Genomic DNA, 6,494 nt, shown 5'->3' with positions numbered 1-6,494 from the left:
AGACATATATGGTGAAAGGTCAGACAAAGACTTACATATTCCTTTTCGTTTTCGTTTTTAAAGGCTCCAACATGCTTGCATGTGTCGGCCTTGGTCACCTAATGGCGGCTCTCCACGCTGCACGGTCTATTGCAGCCTCCCTGTTCAGTCCCTTAACCCTAAGGTCACACTTAATGACCTCGTCCCATGTCTTTCTCGGTCTACCCCTCATAACCCCACCCCCAATATTAACACTCCTCACCCTCCCCACCCAATTATCATCCCCCATCCTCTCCACATGTCCAAACCACCTCAATCTACCTCTCCTCATCTCAACACCAATACACTCCAGTCCCATCCTACCTCTCAACTCTTCCATTGTAAACCCAGCCCCACCAGGCCTTGGATGCAGGGACGCACTGCACATCCACCTAATCATTGTCATTTCTGTACGTCTGAGTCGGCGAATATCTTCCTCCTTCACTGCCCAGGTCTCACGGCCATACAGCATTACAGTCCTAACACATGCTGCATACAAAGATCTCTTAGCACGTAGGGAGAGCCCTCTCAATGTCAGGAGAGGCAAGAGCTCCCTGAACTTCTTCCAACCACTTCTCACCTTAGCCACAGAGCCTCACCTCCAGCACACAACATGTCTCCCAAATAACAAAACTCTTCCACACACTCAAGAGATTCACCAGCAAGTTCAATCCTTTCACGTCTGACAATCTCCACCTGCTCACCTCTGCACGCCGTACACATAAAATCAGCATTATCTCGCAGTCTACCTCTGATACCACTACATCTCTTATGCAACCATTTATCACACACACCGCACAAGATGGAATTACTTCCCACGCCCTTGTGGCAAACTGCACATGACCACTCTCCCTCGTCTTTGACAGTACCGCCACCAACCCTAGATATCATCACTTTTGTTTTATCTGCATTTACCCTTAAACCCTTTTGCCCCATACCATCTCTCCACTTCCTAAACCTTTCCTCCGCCTCCCTTTCATTCTCTGCAATCAACACCAAATCATCAGCATACAACACCTCCATATCATTTAAGAGTCTCTCCCACCTGCTCACTGTGACATCCTCTGGCACAGTCACCTGAGCACACCGACTGGCACTAGCACAAATGTACAAAATATCGGCCTTTTGGCTCACATTAGTATCAATGTCAGGATCAAACTGGGGAATATCGAATCGAGAAAGGTCCCCAATAAAGTTTTCGATGTGAACATCACAAAACTTTATAGGACGTTTTAACCGAGATTTCTTCTTCTTACAACTTTAATACAAAACTGCATGATCACCAAGCGAACCCGCCCGCACACCAAGGCACACCCTATCCACCACAGGGGGGGACAGAGCAACCGCTATGGGGGCGTGATCCGATGGCATATCAAGACCATTATTCACAGTGAAACTTTAAATGCAGTTTAAAATATTGGTAGAAGCATTACACACATCTACTTCAGAAATCCATTCATTATGTTTCTGTGCGTGACAAAAATAAATGGGGAGAAATTGTGAATGAATAAATGATGACGCAGCCCTGAGGGGATATTCTCCCGCATTTGGTCTGATTAGCTAGTCAGGTCAGGTGCGAGTAAGGGGATGGGTCTATTATGATGTGAAAGGGGTAAACCAGCTCTGCTGTCGGGCCCTGCTGCGGATGTCACTGATTGTACTGTGCATTTGACCCATGTGTGGTGTGGTGCGGTGAGGATCTGTCCCTTCTCCCCTTTGGGGCTAAGATGCGAATGACTCTGTTTGAATGGATGAGTAAATGTGGAGTGTGTCGTCCTGTCTCGGCTACCTCCCTTTCCATGGGGGAAGCAGCCTAGGTATATAGATAGATAGATGTTTCCTATACGTCAGATTGCTCTTATAATGTTTTTCACCATATTTCAAGTTATTTACCACCACTAAATTTTGTTCTACACATACAGTAGTCATAGTATTTGCATTCTCATTAGGCAAATTAATTTGCTCAGGAATCTCAGGGTAGGTGAAATAATCAGATCCAGGGACAAGTAAATTCACTAAATCCTTTGAACACCAGTACCAAAACGTGTGTTCAGGTCTCCCATTCGTAGAACATTACAATTTTCCTCTTTTCCACATATGATTTTCTCTTGTATATAACTGAAACTGTTAGGATTAAAGTACCGCGAATCTGTTGGGGGTATATACACAAACCCCAAGAGCACAGTGCTCAATAGGGACAATCTGAGCCAAACTTGGTCTTTCATTTTACAGTCTACACCCATCACAGATGACTGTAAACAACGCTTTACCAGTACCACTGTGCCCCCTCTATGTCCGTCTGACCTCACAGTGTCTCTATAACAAACATAGCCAGGTAGAGAGATACGATCACTAGTTTTCACTTCATTCAACCCTATCACATCGTAATTCATTAACAATGCCAGTACAGTACATTGGGCTTTTCTAACTTTGTACGAACCCCATTGATGTTCCACGACATGATTGCAACATGTCTTCTTTGTGGTTCACCTAGACAGGAGCCGGCCGCCAGCTGTCGATGACCACCTGATCGCGATAAAGTTTCCTCTCATTCGTGTTCAGCCTGATCGTGCAGCCGACGTTCTCTGGTTTAGTCCTCTCTGCCGGCTCAACATCCCGCAGACGCACGCACGCGCACACACACACACACACACACACACACACACACACACACACACACACACACACACACCTCAGCAACTTGTCGGCAGACGCGAATACATGATTTAGGAAGCAGCTTTCTTTTTTTTTTTTTTGCCTATCGACCATTGAGGCCGGGTCCCATGAGAGATCTTGATGTATACCAGGGGAGGCCAAAGATAAGTCAATGGCCGAAAAGTTACCAGTACGATCATCTACACGAGTCGCTCTACCATCGTTCAGAAGACAGAGGTTGGACTGTAGTATTAGGTCGGCTACTTGCTCCCCACGACCATCGATCCTCAAGCTACCCCATTGATAGTGATGGGCGTTAAAATCGCCCAACACTAACTTATTGCCAGGAAGATGTTCAAATAGTGAATGTAAAGCATCACTATCAATGGGGCCGTGTGGAGGACAGTACAGAGAGCAAATAGACAGATACGTGTTATTAAATTTTACTCTGCACGCGACAGCTTCCAGAGTAGAATTTAGAATCACTTCCGTTTGTGGGTGTGATTTGTGTGTGTAAATGGCAACTCCGTGACCTTCATTATCTTCTATACGAGTGGAAGTGTTTGAACTGTGGAGGATCAGGATGATCCTCCAGGCGCGTCTCCTGTAAACAAACAACGTCTGGCCTGTGTAGTGAAAGCAAGATTGCTATATTATGTAACTTATTCCCAATACCTCTACAATTCCACTGTAGTATAGTGAATGCGGCGGTTTAAGATTTTCGTGGGGGGCCAGTGTGCTTAGTCTTTTTATGCCCCCCGCGTCCACGCGAGTGGCTACCGGGGGACCTTTCCCGGTTCTTGTTCATGGAGACTTCCATATTTTCATCAGTGATAAGGCTCCCAGACTCCACCGAGGAAGAGCTATTCTTTCTCTCCCTTGCTGGACCAGGAGCGGGAAGGACATGAGGACGTGACTGCTTAGTGAGGGTGGTCAAATTAATTTTGTCAGACTTGTCAGGCTTCTGTTTTGGCCGCACTCACTGCGAAGGAGCAGCGGCAGCCTAAGAGTATGATGTAGCAACAGGGATATCCGTAAGAAAGTTGGAACGTACATGAGGCTTAGACTGAGAGGAGGGCGTGGGGCATGAGAAGCGAATGTTAGGTCAGTCTGTGTCTCAACGGTGCACATCACGGGACGGGACACAACCGCCGATGCATAGGAGATATTAGACTTGGGAGTTGCATGCAACTCCTTCACCTTCTTCCTTGCATCGTTAAAGGAAATGCCCTCAGTCGCTTTCTCAGTGCAGACCTCTTTCTCCTCCTTCCACTTGGGACAAACCCTCGAGGAAGTGGAGTGAGCATCCTGGCAGTGAAAGCAGCACTCAGTCTCGGATGTACAGTTGTCAGCAGAGTGACTTACAGCCGCACACTTGCCACACACGATGTTGGAAGCCCGACAAGCCTTTTCATGATGTCCATAGAGCTGACATTTTGAACAACGAAGGGGATTCGGGATGTACGGTCTTACATTTACAATTTCATATCCTACTTTGACATTTGTAGGTAGAAAAACTTTGCCAAAAGTGAGGACAACAGTGGCTGTCTTCATCCTTACGCCTTCCTGATAACGAGTGATGAATCTGGCATCAATTACATCCTGCTGAGCAAGTTCCTGTATGATCTCTTCCTCACTCATCACCATGAGATCCCTGCAAGTGATAACACCCTTGCAGGAATTCATGGATGTTGGGATCTTGGCTTCGATATCATGACAGTGAAACTTGCGCAGCTTTAGCAAGTCTTTAACCTGAGCTGAGTTGAATGTCTTTACTAGGAGGTCCCCATTTCCAAGTGTTTTTACTTGTTCCACCTCTCCCGCACAGTGGTCAATCACCTTCTTGACAATGAAGGGATTGAGTCTGGACAGGGGAGTGGAACCTAGTGCATGAAGCGTTACGAAGGTCGCGTTATTTACAGGTATGTCAAGCGGGGAACGAGTCTGGCGTCCGTCAGTCTGGGGCCGGTTAATCACGGTAGGGATGTCGTCAGGACTACCTCCCTCCCTGAAGGGGGGGAAGGCAGTAGGGGCGTCCGTCATAGCTACCACTTCCCCCGTGAAGGGGAAGTGGGAAGAGAGAGAAAAACGACCAAGAGGCAAAGTACCTGGGGAAGACCCACCTAGGCTGAAATTACCCTCTCAAACCACTCTCGGGAGGACGCGCCTGTGTGTGACTCACACCCCAGAGCGATCAGTTGGGGGTACACTCCAGAAGTGAGTAAGCAAAGGCAATCTCAATAATTAGATATAGACACCTACTATATCTACTAAGGCTAGGGAGGAAAATGAGGTCTAGCTAACCTAACTTTATTGAAAAACGCCCTAGTGGCGAAAAAAAAGAAAAAGCTAACGCCGGTGAGGCAACCCTGCAGCTAGAGGAGAGCTCAGAAACACGTCTTCCTTCTCCACGACTATTCATCAAAGTTCAGGAAGCAGCAAAGACAGCAACAATATTAATACTCGAAGGAAGGCCAAAAGCAGAGTACAGGAACCAGTTTATGTCAACGTTTCGCCCACAAAGCTTCTTCAGGAACATCATTACTGGACAACACTCCACTCCTTAAACAGACCCAAGCCTGACTGGTAGTGCAGGATTGTGTACTTGTGTTCTGGTCACCATTCAGGCTTAGGTCAATTTAAATAGTGAAGCACTGTCTACTGGTGTTGTTCCTGAAGAAGTCTTGGGGCAGAATGTTGCAAGTGGGATTCTGTACTCTGCTTTTGGTCTTTCTCTATATACAGCAGCGAATACACCATAATTTTACTGTTTATCTTCCTTATGAAAGCTTACCCAGAATCCAGCTAAATGAAACGAGTATTTCCCCATCCAATTTTTATCCCATACTTCACACTCGGGACGATTTGCATCAGTATATGACCGATTCCCGCCTCAGTGTTACGAGTCCTTTGACGGAAGGTAATCGAATATTGTTTTTGCTGGATTTTATGGGCCGGCTAAATGCCTCACACATAGTAAAGCCTCTAGCCATACAAGCCTCCGCACGCAACATACTGGTGAAGCACAAATGGTGATGGGTTTCTGTAGTGAGAATGACGCCAGATCCAATATTAACCCTCTGCAGTTCGGGACAGCTCTAGTATTACGCAAGTCTAATTGAATGTTGTTTTTGCTCAGTTACAGTATATGGACCAGGTTAATGTCTCTCACATTGGGAAGCCTTAAGTCTTACAAGGTTAGGCACGCAACACAGAAGCACAAATGGTGATGGGTGTCTGTAGTGAGAGTGATACGTAAATGTGTTATAATGATTCATCCCGTCAGTCTGCATTATGAACCGACAGGGTGATCACATATGCAAGTATGTCCGTGAGCAAAAAGCCTCCAACACCTATCTGCCAGTTGAGGCAATGGAAGGGTGCCACATGAACAAGTTTCTTGTGATAGCAATATGAAACACACAAGAGAAAGGTATCAGAAGGAACGATACTCTCATTTGGCAAGAGTGAGAAATACGGAAAGTAGGACGCAAGGCTGGCAGAGAATTTTGACTCCACATGAAAATACTTAATATCAGGATTCTCTTTAAATGGCCGCCTTGGTTTGAGTTACCCTAAAAACAGATCACGAAACAAAAACGCTTTCACTGAGCGACCATGGATCTCCAGCTGAAAGTATATTGATGGTTAAATAGCAGTGATATGTACGTTGGTCTGCTGTAACATCATATATTAGTTCTGTAGTGTGTTTTTATGAGCAAAGTGCAAACACTAGTAGATTACATGACCTCCCCCCCCTTTCCTTGAGCGCGCACCCCCCGAATTCCTCGTCCAGCAGCGGTGGCAGCAACATCTCCTCT

The sequence above is a fragment of the Coenobita brevimanus genome, unplaced genomic scaffold (genome assembly GCF_032717465.1).
Source record: "Coenobita brevimanus isolate Jiangsu-jjx unplaced genomic scaffold, ASM3271746v2 jjx.HiC_scaffold_129, whole genome shotgun sequence".
Classification (NCBI taxonomy): Eukaryota; Metazoa; Arthropoda; class Malacostraca; order Decapoda; family Coenobitidae; genus Coenobita; species Coenobita brevimanus.
The sequence above is the reverse complement of the archived record's forward strand: the minus strand, read 5'-3'. Positions refer to the sequence as shown.